Here is a 17,141-nt window from a genome sequence, read left to right as displayed (position 1 = left end):
CTTTAAAGAGCTCTTCTGCCAAACAAAAGACATCATTACATAAAGCAATATGAAGCTTTATAAAACATTACAATTACCAACAACATGAATAGAAACTTACAAAATTTTAACAACAGCAATTTGAGCAATAACAATCGGAACTTGGGTTAAAGCACAGTGCCTTGACCAAGGTCGCCCACTAAAACCATGACTGAGATTGGAGTTTAACTCAGATTTCCCACATTTCAAATCAACTTTTCTCCTCTCTCTCTAGACACAGACACTATCACTGCAGTTTCTTTTAAGGGATTAAATAAAATTTGAGCTCCACCTTGAAACTGGACAGTAGTTGCCCAGGACCGCTACTAACCAGCATCTATTTGTCCGTTCAAATACCTGAAAACTGGCATAGCTATATGTATCTTAAATAGTCATAACATCTGCTTTAGGGACTTGACGTATATTTTTAAAAACACAAGCTCTCTATTTGTTAGTCTTATCCTGATTTTTATCCTGCACTTTGGTTTCTCTTAAATCATATTCAGACATCTATACCATGATGAAAAACACTTCAATCAATTTCTTTTCCAGAAACTTTGACTATTCTCAAATTGAAATCAAACCTTTTACTGAAATCAAAAGAGAATTGTACACATTTCTGTGTTTCATTTACTCAACAGATGTTCCTGGACTCTTCAGCAGAATACCCATATACAAACTACAAGGTGCAAAACTACTATTTATTTATTTGCCTTATTTATATCCCACCTTTCTCTACCCCCAAGGGAGACTCAATATTATACAATATTGAGTACTAGTATGGTCCTTGTTGTGAGGCCGCCCTGAGTCGTCGTCATCGTCCCCTGTCCCCCGCCCCCTCCCCCCGAGTGAGAAGAGCGAGGTACAAATATAGGAAATAAATAAATAAATAGTACTGTATTATAACCAACTGCTAAACAAAGAAAATATTTATGGGCACAGACTTTTGCTGTTTCAATTTTTCCTGTCTTCATTCTTGTAAGTCTTGAGAACTCATTTCAAAGGTGATCCTTAGGTACCTCACTCTGGTCTTGTAATCCTGGCATTAGTTCTCTCACTTACATCTCTAGGATGCACATTTTTATTATATGTTATCCTGTTCATATTCTTACATACAACTAAAAATTGTTTCCCCCACCCTTTGTTTCCACTCTGATGAGGTGTCTACAAAAATGTACCTAACTTTGATTTTGATTAGTCATAGGGAACATACCATCATCCATACATATGTTGATGGATTTTAATTCCAAACAACTCTAACTACTATAGCCAATGATGATCAAGGATGGTACCTGCCATTGAACAAATTTTGAAAGGAAATACATATATCATCTGTAACCTCGATTCATATAGGATTTAGCAGATTAAATTTGAACACTGAATATATCTAAAAAGGAAAGAGCAGCTGGATTGTATTGTACAAGTATTTTCCCTTCTTGTCCCCTCCACTCAACCCAGAAATTTCAGAATACTGTAGTATTGTTTTACAATTATAATAATCCTGTGTGTTAAGTTAAATATAGAGATATTACATTTATCCAACCTATTAAGCTTCGTAGCTCAGCAAAGAATTTGAATGCACATTGAAACACAACATCTAGCCACATCTAGCCACAACATCTTGCCTCTCCTAGGGCAAAAAAAATAACATGAAATCAGATAAAAATGCAACTTTAAGTAAAACACAATGAGATATAAATTCAACATATAACCAGAAAATTATCATGCTAATTTCCAGAATACTATGTTAGTACACAATTTCTTTGTAGGAAGTTATTAATACATTTGTAAGCTGAAATCAAAACAGTGATCACCTAATGCCACTCACAGAAAACTACATACTTGGCCATAAATGCAGGCAAAGCAGGTAGTGGAGGAAAGATTATTTTCTTAATCCATGCCAAAACACTTCTTACAGCTCTATGTCAAGCATCAGTTGGCAGATGTGTGGCAGAGGGTGTGTGGTATAACACAATCGGGAAAAGTTCTGGTTTGGTGTTTCAAGGTTTTTTTTAAAGCAGTGATATACTCAAATGCTTCTACCATTAGAGGACTGGCAGGGAAAACTTGATACTGTAATCCAGAACAGATTTGTACAACCTGAGTCTGACTGAGCACTCATCCTTGTACCCACCCGAAGAGTGCAAACTACCAACATACACATCACTTTTGATCTCTCCCAAACAAGAAAGATGAAGCAGGAATAATACAAAGCCACTGCTCCTTAGCATATGGTGCAATACAATTAAAATATCTATTATACATCTCTCCTCTGTCAATACAGTTCACTTCCTTCCCCTAAAACTCACACAAACATTTTAACAGGCACAGTTATATACACTCCTTTTAAAGTATCTTTCATATGCAACAAATGTAGTATTTCAATACTGTTTTAACTATCATGATTTGACCTACAAAACACTGAAATTTATAGTTTAATGAGATATTTTTATTATTATATATCTATTTAATATATTTATAGCCCGCCTTTCTCAGCCATATGGCGACTCAAGGCAGGTTATAGATTGGCACATTTCGGTGTCAGGCATTTATAAAAGTGTCATTAAAAAAATCAACATTACAATATAAAACATATAAAAATCATTAAAGCATATAATTATCGGTGTCATCCTGTTAAAAACATTATCCAGTAACATCGTCTGGCCATTCTATGTTCATCATTCACAGTTCCGTGTTATCTATTCCGCTGCATTCTCAAAAGCTTGCTCTAAGAGCCAGGTCTTTACCTTTTTTCGAAAAGTCAGGAGGGAGAGGGCCAATCTAATAGCTGGGGGGCCACCACTGAGAAGGCCCTGTCCTTCATCTCTGCCGATCACACTTGTGAGGCAGGTGGGATCGAGAGCAGGGCTTCCTCAGATGATTTTAAGCTCCTAGATGGTTCATAGGAGGAGATACGTTTGGACAGGTAAGCTGGGCCAGAATCGTTTAGGGCTTTATAGGCTAAAGCCAGCACTTTGAATTGTGCTTGGTAGCAAATTGGCAGCCAGTGGAGCTGACGCAACAGAGGAGTAGTGTGTTCCCTGAGCGCCGCTCCTGCTAGTAACCTGGCTGCTGCCCGTTGGACCATTTGAAGCTTCCAAACAGTCTTCAAAGGCAACCCTATGTAGTGCTACCAGATACCAGACTAGAGCTCTGCTGCCTTGCCAAATTACAAATCCCAGGGTGTACCCATGAGGGTCAAAGTAGTATTAAATTGCCACAATGGAACCATACTCAAGAGCCGAAGGTCAGATGTTCCTGGTGCTAGCAGGCCCTGGTGACTTTCAATTTTAAATAGAAGCCAGGATTATCCTGGGCCTATTTCAGTTACATTTATTTTTATTCTTTAATATCAGAAATTGCTTTGTTTTTCCAGATTTTAATAAATTATTGTTATTGAAAACATTTCTGTGTAGAACTGAGTCCCACATTCACATCTGTTATTCTTCATCCCTTGTTCACCAAAGCAACCCAGTTAAGTAAACTGTGGCAATCCTAAGACATGCAAATCCCTGCCACATCCAAGACATAATCTTTTTTACCTAGTAGCGAAAACAGTACTTCCTAATTTACATTCTGCTACAGTATGGATGTGTTTCTTGCTTCATAAACACATCCACATTGCATACAGTCGAATCTCGACTTAAGAGCATCCCAACTTAAGAGTGTTTTGAGTTCAGAGCTGTTGCCTGGCCCTGGTTTCACTTTGACATATGAGCAGCATTTTGAGTTAAGATTAAGAGCTCAAGCCAAAGGGGGAGCTAGCACCACGGGGAGCACTAGCACAAGAGTACAGGGCTTTAGGGCTTCAAGAGAGCAGCTTCCAGGAGAGCAACGGGTCGTAAGTCTTTAACTCTTCCCGGGTTTTTTAAGTTGCCCTTTGTCCCTCCCATTTTAGTATTTCCCTATATGTTATCCACTTTTCTCTTTTCTCATGGCTCGTGTTCTTGTCTGCTTTGGGAGATTGCTGTCCGCTTTGCTCTTGTCCATTTTGAGGAACGTTGGGTTACTTGATTTTGTGTGGTTTTTATTCCTGGTATGTTTGGCTTCATGAAGAGAGAGAGGGAGAAAGAGCAAGAGGCTGAAATGAGTACACTATGAAGAAAATAATGCTTCTGCCACTTTGTACTTCCTTGCCACAACTTTGTGCTTCTACCATTTTAAAGTTGATCTTTGTTTTTATTATTATATGTGAATGTGCATTGTTACATTATTTTTAATTTATAAAGTACATTTTCTAATTTAAAAACACGTAACAAAAATGGCGGGGTGGAGCAGATTAATGGCATTTCAATCCATTTCAATGGGAACATTCACTTTGAGATAAGAGCAATTTAAGTTAAGAGCTCAGTCATAGAATAAATTACATTCTTAACTCAAGGTATTTTGGTGTATGTATGGAGACCAAACTTTTTGCAAAGAAAAAGGATGGGAGTCACATGAATAAGGAAGTAAGCCACAATAACAAGGAGCCAATACTGTGAGGTGCCCGGCACCTCCAACAGCTGGACAGTACAACAGGAAGAAAAATATATGGATCTGGATCTCTGGAGAAGACACAAAGTATTCACTATACAAAGCTCAGCTTCTGAAAAACCTCCCATCCACAATTACTTTACCTAGAAATGCTGAGAGACATCAGAAAAAGAACATCTTGGCTCCTATGCTGCACAGCAACACCCTAATCACAAGATTGGGGATTGGGACATGACACAGAAGTGACATTTTCCTGGAGTCCAAAACCTAAGTTCATCCCCATTAACTACTACTACATGCAAGGGTTCCGGAATAAGAGCTGTCAAAGTCCTGATTTGATAATTACCCGGAACTCTCCATATTAAAAGGTTAGGAAAAACCATGCACTTGCAGGACAATCACCAACAAGAATGTCTAGTAGTAGATGCACCAATGGACTCATTCAGGTAATTTTCTGTTCCACTCATGGCCCATGGTGGTTCATTTTTTACCGTTACCATAATCCCATTCCACTTATACTCACACCCCCACAAGTAATCATTAAGGTACTTCACCCATCCTCTTATTCCAAATTTTAGTACATTTCCACCACTGAATTTACCATTCTGCAAGCAGACCAAAACCTGGAAGAAAGTGAGCTCCAAAGACCTCCCCTTTTACTCTTGCTAGGTGATCAGCTTAGATACTGGTATCTCCTAAGAGGTTGTTTTGAGAAAGAATGGAAAGCTACTCTATAAAGCCTCTCTGGCTGTTTTCCAATTGCAGCATTAACTGTAGAATGATAGTAGGGCTACTAGAATAAAGCAGTGTGTTTATAGGTGAAGAGAATTTGCCACATACCCCCATCACTGATTTGGAGGATTCGTCCTGTCTCATTGAGAGTGCTAACTCTCATTATAGAATACACAAGGCACATTGCAAGTGAGAGGAGGTTTCCTAACATTAGCTATCACACAGGTTTTTATTGAGCAGCAGCTATTATACAGTGAGTTGACAGAAGAACAAAGATATGAAAGTTTAAAGATCTGACTGTCAAGCAACTTAAATGACAGAGTAGCATATGCAGCTGGTCACAATACTGCCACTGCATAACAGTTAACAGTTCCTTCTGTTATATTACTATACATCAAGCACTCTGAAAATCTTTGTTAGAACATAAAGATAGCAACCCCACAAAGAATAGCTGGCTTGTAACTGCCAGTGCCACTGTATGGGCCTCAGTTTAGATCTGTATGACACAGTGGGTAGGGATCTTTCTTACCTCATCTCCACTGGACAACTATCCTGTTGTGGAGAGATAGGGGGCAGCAGCAATGAAAAGTTGCTTCAACAGGTAATTATTTTTTAAAAGTTTAGTAATGAAAACAGAGGGTTAAATCACCCAGTTAATTACTCTCCATGCGTTAGTCTAATTTCACATTCTCCATTAGTTCTGTATTGTAGGATTCATCTGTTGGAATGATGGTAAGTTCACAAACATATAACTGACATATCCACCTTAAACAGTGTCTGTTTTGCTGCCATATATCCAGGTCTGCATATTCTCTATCAATAAAAATGTAATGTTCATTTGTGGGATTAACATAACTCAAAAACCACTGGGCAAATTGACACCAAATTTGGACACAAGACACCTATCAGGCCAAAAAGTGACCATCACTCATAAAACACTGAAAAACACAGCGGAAGAGACTTGAAAAGCCAGTTTTTAAAAAATACATTACAGTGCACAAAACCACATATATACACATATACACAAATATAAGCACACACACATATACACACATATATACGCACACAAAACACAGACTGGGCCACAGTAACCCATGGCAGGGGACAACTAGTGTAAGATAAAACACAATCATGACTACGGTAAGGAATGCACAGTACCTAATATTCAGATAATTAGCTCTAACTCTTCAGTGTCTTTACTGACATGGTTGGAATTTATTGGCATTTGAAGCTTCGTACAAACAAAGAGGATACGCGTTTTCTATAGTTTCACAATACCCTGTGCAGCAAATATAGCTGCAATTGACTGAATATGCGTGGTCTCTTTCAGACTCAAACACACCAAGAACACACTGGATTCTCATCTCTGATCATAAGCCATATGCAGTATGTCTGGTGACAACTAACAGAAAGGTGGAAGAGCAATAGTCTAGATATCGCTGCTTTAAGGTTTTCTGTCCCTCAAGAGTTTGGACATATCATAAGCTGATACAAATCACTAGAAAAGACAATAATGTCTGGTAAAGTCAAAGCCAGCAAGAAAAGACGAAGACTGTATTACAGGTAGATAGAGTCAATCAAGGAGACCAAAGCGATGAATCTAAAAGACCTTAGCAGGGCTGTTAATAACAAAATGTCTTAGAGGTTGTGGGTTAACAGAAGTTGAAGGTAACTTGATAGCTATTAACAAGTAATTTCCTCAAACAAACAGGTAAAGCGTTGAAGGAGGGGACGATCTCTATTCAATCCCACACATCTTCAATGAGTTCAGCTTTCTTATCTACGGTCCTCTAAAGGTTTGAAATATGCCTTACCTTGTGGGCATCTATTCAGAAACAGATTATGATATTATAAATGCCCCTCTCCCTAGCTGCTGACTTTAGTTGTTTTAGCAGAAACAGATTTTCCCCCACCCTGCAAATGTTAGTACTTTTAAGCCCTGAGGGTAAATAATTGTAGCCCCATGCTCAGGGTTCACTTGAGACCACAAATGCTGGTAGGAGAAGACTGGTTGTCCTATTTGTTCCTTACAAATGTTATCTATTCCCTCTGCTAGGGAACACATTTTTCTAGGTGTGCCTCAGGTGTGATCAGGGCCACTATCCTGATGCCAGTATGCAAAACAAAAAATTAATTAACTTCCAGTTAAGTCAACTTCTGTACAATGGTTGAGGAAAATGTGCTATCTTGTTCTGCTCAATGGAAAAATGTGTTGGTCTGGTTCAGTCCATTCTGTATATCTTGATGAAGTCCACTGCTGGGGCTTTTTTACTGAAACTGTGTCCTCAGAATATGAGAATCTTGCTCTTTTTTATGGCTTCAAATTAAAAGGAAGAAATACTTATCTGAGATGCCCCAATGAAGTTAATGGTGTGGGCATAGTTACACTGCCCTTTTAATAAGCATAATGTTACACCTACTGGGGGCAAGAATGAACCCTGAGAAAGCAAGAAATCCTAGCTAAATTTTCCTGCTCGCTTTATCGTGCTGCATTTCCCCTTGAATTTCTAATAGTTCTACCCTTCTACAAGGGTACAATGACATACCTGAGGAAAGTTTTCCACCAATATATAATGACAGGATCACACTTATTAACAACACACCTATCTTGGAGACAAAGTGTAATTTCTCCATTAGATATTAAAGAAGAAGCTATAGAAAGTGGGGACAGAGTTGGATGTACTTCAGTTTAACAAACCTTCTTGGGAATGATGTAATTCTGTTGTATCTTGGCATTTGGACAGCGAAGCTAATCTAAGGACAATTGAAGCCGAAATGCAACCAAGCGTTACCTGCTATTGGAAATATTCACATAGTGTCTCCCCATGAACCACTGTTCTTGGTTTACTCTTTTTCAATCAGGAGCAGCTGTACAAACAGATACTTTAGACATCCTCCTCAAAACAGGTGATTCTATCATCTTATTTATCTATGATTCGTTGGATTTTAACCGCTTTTAAACCACTGAAAAATATTCTCCCAACAAAGCTGAGAGATGAAGTAATCAATAAAACATAATGAAATCATACATAAGGAACAGTAAAATATTGAAATAGCAGAAAAATCACCAAAGCAAGATTAAAACAAATCAACACACAAGATAAAATAAGATGATTGAAATAGCAGCATATAAAACTGTGGTTTGGATCCAACTCAGTCATATTAAATGGAACTTAAGTCCGAGTTCATCTCAGTTACCAAACCACATTCACGCAAAAGCAGACTGGGATAAAATGTCTTTGGGGCCTGATTAAAGGACAACAAGGAAGAGTCTAAACATATTTCCACAGAAGGCTATTCCAGAGATTTGAAGTCTGATACTCAGCAGTTTAGCATTTCTACTGATGGTCCAAGGAGCTGTCCTAGGCATATAGTATTAATACAGTCATTGTTTCAGGTAGGCTGGTCACAACATTTTAAATAAGATCTTTTAGATATTGCTCAACTACAAGCTCTATCAGTTCAAGCTAGAATAGTGAACGGTAAAAAGTATGGGAGAGGCGGGCCGACAGCATCTGAAAGGCTGCAATTACCCCCACCACCACCACCACTTAAGCACATCACCGATTAGTAGCACCACTAATTAATCATTTGGAAATGAACAGTCAAGGTGTTCATGCAACTAATGGAGAACAAGAGTAATAAGACCAGAATACCTAGTTCCTACAAGTATTTTATACAGAATGAGTACTAAGGGACTTTCAGATTTAATTTAGAAAAAATTGCCTAACTCAAGTATTTCCCATTGCAGTATGGCCTTTACAAAAATTTGTCACATGTAATCTAAACCTTTCAGCTTTTCATCTCCATAATTTTCCTACGAACTTAAATAGTAGCTTACTTAAAGCTTTTGAGATCGCCAAAAGTGCATCACATAGGTTTTCTCTCAGTAAACTCACACAACTGTGTCAGACATTCCAGTATCACCTCTTGACTGCAGAATACAGACAGGTAGCTGAGGTTGTGCTGGAAAGATGATCAGTCAGAACTGTTTTATAAGCCTGCAGTGACTGAGACTGTCTCTACAGGCCTTTTTCAATACTTTCCCCCAAATCCTTGCTATCCAATAGTTTATAGAGATGCATGCTTTAACCCTGAGCTATAGTGTGTTTCTCACACCACCTTTACCAGGAGTTAAAAACAACTTCCCACTACTGCAAGTCAAAAGCAGCCTTGATCCAGGAAGTAGAGTACACAGCACTGAACTGAGCTCACGGTAAGAAGAGCAGAACTAAGGCATCCTTTTCCTGGCTGTTTGAAAAGTGACAATGTCACCGCCAGCACTGGGACACAGAATGTAGGGGTTTTTTTTCGCCTTCATGAATCATTGGGCCTGATCTACAACCACTATGATCCCCAGCAGAAAATGACAATGTCACCATCATCTCTACTTTTCAAACAATGGCAAGCAAAGGAATAACTGCCACCATCTAATACTGTCCTTGGTCTTTGAGGGGAGTTTCTCTCTCTCTGGGGATGAAATAACAGGGGGAAAGGGGAATTGGGACCCACTGAGCATTCCTCTGAATACTCAGGAAACAAAAAGTCCCCCAATAAATATACACATTGCAATAAAATGCTTCAAGAGTCTGAATTCATTGATAGTGTGAGCAACCTTGAATTTTATTATCACTATGTAAATCTTTCAAAAGAGCCACATTATGACATATGGCCTATTGAGTTGCCTTCCTGAGAGGCCAGATCTGTTGGAAATAGCAACCTTCTACAAGCCTCCTATACTAATTTTATGTATATAATTATTATTATTATTATTATTATTATTATTATTATTATTATTTATGTATATTCTGTCCTATCTCCCCGGAGGGACTCAGGGTAGATTCCAAACATAAAAGGCAAACATTCAATGCCCGAACACAACAATGATACACCCATAGTAATGAAATTTGGCAACCGAACATATAAAAGCAAATTATGACTTAACAACTAAAAGTAAATAAAAAACGCAACCTGTTATATCAGACATAAGACAAAACATCAAACATCGAACTGAAGCATCAAATATAATTGTGATTGGCTACGATATTGTATATATATTGATATGCAGTTTTCCCTTGTTATTTAAGGTTGTGGGAGGGACTGCAGACCATGTGACCGGATCTGGGAATATTCAGCTCCATTTTAGAAGCAGTACAGTTTATGTAGTCAGCATTGTTAGTATGCAGTAGGCAGTGACGAGATGCTGCAGTGTATAGTCAGTCTTTATTGAGTCAATGTTCAGTAATGTATTAGACTGAAGTGAGTAGTTAGTTTGTATGCAACAGAGAACAGACTAAAAAAGAAAGCTGGAGAGAACAGATTATTTAAACTATCAACCAAGAAGAAATGTACCTGTATGCTGAATACATGAAGTTTGTAAGTAAATTAACTATGATACTTTTATCGAAGTCTACTTATTTTTTGGCCTCTTGAGAGCATGATTTAAAAACCAATAAATTTTATGGGAGAATAGTTGTTTGTTTTGGGGTTTTTTTGAGCAACTGAAATGACACTTCTGAAGATCTGCTATATATTTTGTGCATTGGCATATTTTTGTTCCTAACAGTTCAGAGAGATAATCAGGTAGATCAGTCTAACAACTGAAAAGCCTAATTGCCTTGCTTGAATACTAGTGGATATTTACCACTTAGGAGAAGATTCACTCAAACGAGTATTTCACTCTTCTTGGAAAGATCATACTTGGACATTAATTGGCATTCATACGATTTAGAATAATCATAAAAAGGTTATGATTATTCTAAATTGTGTGAATGCCAATTAATCTCCAAAAAGTTCATGCTTCCAAAAGGCTATGGAGATTCCTGGTTTTCCAAAAGGTTATGATCTCTAAAAGGTCATGCCTTCCCAAAAGATAACTGGCTTCACAGTTGAACCAGGGACTTCAAAATCATCACTTGGGGTTTTCCTCTCTCTGCTGAACTATTCTGCCTGTCATCCTGTACAAAGTACACATGTTCAACACAAGAGTCCGGGAAATTTGCTAGCATCCTTCAAGACCTGAGGGGGGCGGGGGGGGGGGAGATGTGTGTGGATGAATTGCTATACCTAAGCCACCCTCCCAATTGCAATATCAAAAGATGATGGAAGGAAATCAGTCGAGTCAGACTATACGTACAAGGCATATAGGTAAGGTAAAGGAAAGCTGAAAACAGGAGAAGGCAGCACAAGAGTTGTGAACAATTTTCTCTGAAGAATCTTTTCTCTGCTATACATGATTAATCACTCTTGAAATTTGCTGGCTGCTTCCCCCTCTGACTTTAAAAACAACCATAGCAGAGCAGTTCAGAGCAGAAAAAACTCCAAACATTTCTGGGCAAAGCTTGTCCAAGTCCAGTCAACTGATCCTCTTATTTTTTGTGCAAGTGCATGTGCACTCACTCACAAACAACACCAGCCCCTTTCAATCTTAACAAATCCATCCCTACCACAAACATACTATTTGCTTATCCGTGCCTATTCTACATTCATCTGCATCTGAATGTGTTTCTGCCATTCATTTTCTGTTTAGCTGAGAATTTGCCCAATGTCTAAGCAAAGCTTAAACACCTGTCTAATGCAAAAAAAAAAAAAAAGGGGGGGGGGGAGAAAGTTTTTCTGACTGTTATGATTTTCAAGCCACTTTAATTGTTAGCTTTTACTTCTCTTCTTTGGATGCCCAACTGCACACACAGCTTGTGAGCCAGGAAGCAGCCAATGTGAATAATGGAAACTGGAAAGCACTAGCACTCTCAAGAATGGGTCAGGAATAAGTGTAAAACAGGCCAGGCCACCCATTAAATAAATGGGACACTTGCCTCAGGCATTTGCCCTACTGAAGGCATTAAACTGCCACCTGTTGCTGTTCTCTGCTCCATCCAATTCCAGAAGTGCTTTCTATTTAAAACGTAAATTTAAGAGAGCAATAAGCCCACAAAATATTAAAACATTTCTGGCCTGGGGTGTCAAGCAGTCATGTTCAGTTACTATATTATTAAATTATTAAAATGTTAATAAAATAAAAATATAACACTTTAAAAATGTAATGGTGTGACCTCTGAGGGGTGAGAACATTTGTATTACTGATTATTAGTCAATGCTGCAGAACTACCTAATAGATGTATGTGAGGTTTATTCTATCTTAATAACATTATATATTACTCTCAAATTTCAACAACTATCTGGGCAGTGCAGTCTTTATTCAGCTGGCCCTTGCTATTGTCACCATTTAGGATTAAGATCTAATTTGGCATTTAAAAACCCAAATCTTTTCCAAACTATAAAATATTTTAATCTCAGTGATTTGAAAATGAAACATCCCTACAAGACACTAGCCATACAATTTAAAGTGATATTCCCAATAATTATTTTGTAAATTAATCCATTTGAAAAACAGCGCATGTAACACAAACAAGTTGGCTCTTAAAGTACTGGCCAACTCTATGACTGAATGAAATGAAAGGCAGGGCTGTGGCGCAGCTAGTTAGTAGCATGCTGCATTAAATCACTATTGATTGAGTCATGAATTCGAAGCCAGCCTGGGTCAGAGTAAGCTTCTGACCATTAATAATCTAGATTGCTGTTGATCTATGCAGCCTGAAAGACAGTTGCATCTGTCAAGTAGGAAATGTAGGTACCGCTTTATGCGGGGAGGCTAATTTAACTAATTTACGACACCATAAAACCTTCCAGCAGTGTGCAGAAGAATGAAGAAGTACTCCATCAAAGGACTCGATGTCACAAATGGACAGTGAAGCGGCAGTTCCCCGTGACCAGAATCGAGCATACCCTCATGAAGCCAGAAAAGCTGGAATGTTAAATTGCCTCTGTGTCTGTCTATATATGTTGTATATCTAAATGGCACTGAATGTTTGTCATGTATATGTGCATTGTAATCCGTCCTGAGTCACCTGAGGGGTGAGAAGGGTGGAATATAAATACTGTAAATAAATAAATAAATAAATAAATAGTCTAGAATGCTTATTTTTGTCTGGCCAATATTGATCTGTTTTTTACAGTTCACCTAGGCATCTACTTTAACCTTATTGTGCCTTCTCTGCAAACTGTTGTCTTTTTTCTTAATTTATAAAATCTATTAAAGAAGCAAAGGCAGAACAGCTGAGTTTTTTGCTGCCTAGGAGCCCTCCATCTGGAAGCACTCATATGTAACATTTTTTTCTGACCTTGCCTTGCTTATTTCTATTATTAGCAAAGGTACTACTGGCTTTCTGTATATACGGTGCCCTTTAAAGTATGGCCCATGAGAGGATCTACGCCGCACCTCTGTAACATTCCCTAATATTATTCTACTTTGGTTTGGTTATTTAAAGATAGCTGCTTGTTTTTGTAAAACTATTTAAAGTGAATGACTAATTAGCATTTTGATTGGTATATGCCTCTGTTAAAAACACAACACCCTCTCTCTTTCAGTTAAAATATAAAATTGCTCACATTAATAAATTCATTTAATCACTGATGATTTTAGCATCCAACTTAGTGCTTCAAGCTTTCAACTGGCACTTACACCAACAGTGCAACAGGGCTTACATTCATAAAAATACAGTGAAAGACATAATACAGATGTGAAATATTAAATGTATTGATTTTTGCAGCAGAAACCTAATCTTCTATACCTACAAGAATACATAATATCAACCTCCTCCACCCAATATGTGTGTACATGTTAGATTTAACTCTGTGAAAGAGACATTACAAGCCACAGTGCCATTTCAAGCCTAATTCTAAATGTTATTTTTGTCTAAAAACTGAAAGGCCTTTCAAGTAGGAATTACAGGTACTGAATGGAGACTGGCTTTTGTATGGTTAGCTTTTATTCTTAGCTGGAAGACAATTCATACCTCTCAGGTATATTATGAAGCATTTTTACTTACTAACTAGGAATATTAGATGCCCCATGTTCCTGGAATATTTACATACATTAACTGCAATTGTCAGTGTATAAGTATATGGTTATCACATGTGTAATATTTGTACTGGCTGTGCTTATTTGTTAGGGGTGCAGGAAAAAGCTGGAATTGACTATACCTGTACCATTCTGATGTCACATGGAGCTATTTCCAGCCCAGTTTCCATGGAAACCGCAAGGCCTCTGTACCAGTTAGCAGTTCAATATATAATTTACTCAATTTTTTCCACCTAAGTGATTGGGGCTCATACACAGCAACTGTGTGTGTGCACGCACGCGTGCGCGCACACACACACACAGGGATCTAGATACATATATACCTATGATTTTCTTTAATTATACAACTATTCAGCCACAGAAAGAATTAATAATAAATCTAGTATTTTAAAGGAATTTTATTGGGGGTATCTGAGAAATAGGCAAGGGTCATTAAAATTTAACTTCTTGTGTGCTTTCAACCACCATTTTAAGAAGCTGGCAGGCAGTGAGTACTAAAGAAGAATTTAGTACAAAACAGAACACTGAAATAAGAATATTCCATCAGCCCTTGGGACCACGTTCTCAATAGATTATTGGTATCAAAGCTCTAGAAGGCAAGGGGCAAGCAAAGTAAGGCCCCTGGGGATGAATATTAGCCCCACAAATCTCTTTTTGAGGCATCATTTTTACTATAGACCTTCCACTCAAAGAAATAAAAAAAACCTGCGTCTCCTCAAAGAAATTTTGATTAATCTTTTTTTAAAGGCTCAGCTGCCCCCCCCCCCACCCAGTGCTATATAATATTTTTAAAATACATACTTTTGCAAAACCAGAAATGCATATCTGGTCACTTCCAAGTTTGCTTGCTTGCTTTTCATTTTTTGCCATTTTTAAGTAGTCCACGCCGCCTTCGGAAGTTCCCAGGGGTAGAAAATTGTTCCCCAGACTCATTGAAGTTGCCCACCCTTTTAGAAAGATGTACAGAAAAAAAGGAGTCAGTAGACAGAAGAAATGATACAGCTGCGTCAAAAACAATCTCATTTCATGATCAGAGTGGCTCCCATACCAAACAATAGAGAAGGGACTATTTTTGCTGCTATGATGTACACACACCCCCTTTTCATTGACAAATCCCCACCCCTTTGGATGAAATCAGGAGTCTTGTGTCACATTTATGAATATTTTGGTAGGTACAGCTTTTCACCTTCATTTCTAAGCTGTACCAGCTGAATATGATCTATTTGAGTTTTAAATACAGCCATGACATCCAAACTACAGGTAGTTTCTTGTACCTTTTAAGACTGACAGTGAATTGAATTCACTGACTGTGGGTCTTTCCATCTTAATTCTGCATGGAACAAAAGAGGTTTCATGGTAAACTTCAATGCAGTCCTTAAGGATACCGAAGCTTCTCAAATTCTGGACCACACAATCCTAATTATAAGGTCTAAAACTATCATTACTTCTGTCAGTAAAGCCACAAATGCTGTTATCTGCCAAGTTCCCAGCTCTCGAAAAGGGGGAAGTTCCTCGAATTCTAAGGCTCAGCCTTTTCAGACAATGTTTAAAACCCAGGCCACAGCATACAGAGATGGTCTACAAACAGATGTGGTTTGAAATCAGCAGGAAGTGTCGGTATTGAAGGGGTGAATGGGGCGGAGGGTGATGGTGGCCCGAGAGTGGAGGTGGCAGTGGTAAGTAGCAAAGACACAGCATCATCATATATACCATCAAACCCAGCATTTAGGCTGATCGTTAGGGGGCCTAGAATGCTCCTGGTTGTTGCAGTTTGGTCAACGTTGAGGCTGCACCGGCGGGGCAGGGAATGGTTTGTGTTGCTGTCGATACAATGGTTGGTTGAAATGCCTGTAGCGGGGTTGATGCCATTTGGTTCTCTGATGATGCTGGGATTGTGGTTGCATCCCGCACTTTGCTGCAAATAACTTAAAGTCCTTGTTCGACTTTAATTTGTTATCAGTACCAGCATTGAAGAAGCCAGTGGAATCAAATGGTAGGTTCTCAATAAGTTGTCAAGAAGCTGTGGAGAGACCTGAAGAGAACAGCCATGCATGACGGCAGATGGCTATAGCATGGGTGATCATCTTTCCTGCCATATCTGCAGTATGTTCTGCCATTTGAATCTGGTGGCATGCCAAAGAAGTGGTCTCCAGTCTTCTTCCAAGAATTTTACATGAAATGGTTGCACATTCTCCCAAAGGATCTCCTGGTAGGCTCCAATGCAGGATCTGTAGTTGGAGAGCCTCATCAGGAGGGATGTTCCTGCATACAGTTTGCGACTGACTGAGTCAAAACACTTTCCTTTGCAGTCAGATGTTGTCAAACCCTGCTTTCCCAAGGACCGTGACACTTCTTAGGATCAGGGTGGTGACCGAGTAAGGATCAGAGTGGTGTTTAAACCAATCCTGGCCTTCATCATCGGTTTGATACCATGCTTCAACTTTTTTAGAAGTAGGGAGTATCAATGAGGGGTTAGTTCAAGAATCTTGGATGACCTCCAGTAGGTAAGGTAGGAATGGGGAAAGTGTCACTGGTGGGGCCTCTACCTGAACTCTCTTGAAGACAGGATGCGTGACCGCTTTGGTGGTTAGTTTTACTTTGAGGCTGAGGGCCTCAGCCATACAGACCATTTGGACAGAGAAAGTCTGACATTGTCTGTGGGTGAAGGTGGGTCAATGAACCAGGCCTCCGAGTCCAGAGATAAGACGAGGCCTAGGGATAGCATAGATTCCATGTGGACCAACTCCGCATCCTCCATGTTGGGATGATCTTCTTCCAACCTACGAGGTTGGCCTGGTGCTCAGGTGGTTGCCAAGGTAGATGGTGCCCTTGGGACAGCTGGAGGGTCTGGGTGTCTAGGAAAAGATGGAGGTGCTGGGGGGTCTCTTAGTGGTTGAACCTGACATCGCTCTAGTTGGGTGGGTGGGTTGTTTGTCAACCCTTTTCTGGCATGTCCTCTGGTGTGGGGAAAAGCTCTGATGTGCCTGGGACGGAG

At 39.0% G+C, this 17,141-nt stretch overlaps 1 protein-coding gene across 4 annotated transcripts in view; it reads right to left on the bottom strand.

Moving 5' to 3' along the window:
- The window catches only part of TCF20 (transcription factor 20), a 213,710-nt gene that overhangs the window by 104,377 nt on the left and 92,192 nt on the right, over nucleotides 1-17,141 (bottom strand). For 2 of the 4 annotated variants that reach the window (XM_060777154.2, XM_060777159.2), the window contains one exon: nucleotides 14,948-15,093. The exons of the other annotated variants lie outside the window; for them this stretch is intronic. The gene's annotated coding sequence lies outside the window, so the exon portion shown is untranslated. The remainder of the gene's footprint in view (nucleotides 1-14,947; nucleotides 15,094-17,141) is intronic. 4 annotated transcript variants of the gene reach the window in all.

This window comes from Anolis sagrei, chromosome 5, assembly GCF_037176765.1.
Source record: "Anolis sagrei isolate rAnoSag1 chromosome 5, rAnoSag1.mat, whole genome shotgun sequence".
NCBI classification, from domain to species: domain Eukaryota; kingdom Metazoa; phylum Chordata; class Lepidosauria; order Squamata; family Dactyloidae; genus Anolis; species Anolis sagrei.
This window is presented reverse-complemented; position numbering and strand designations above follow the sequence as displayed.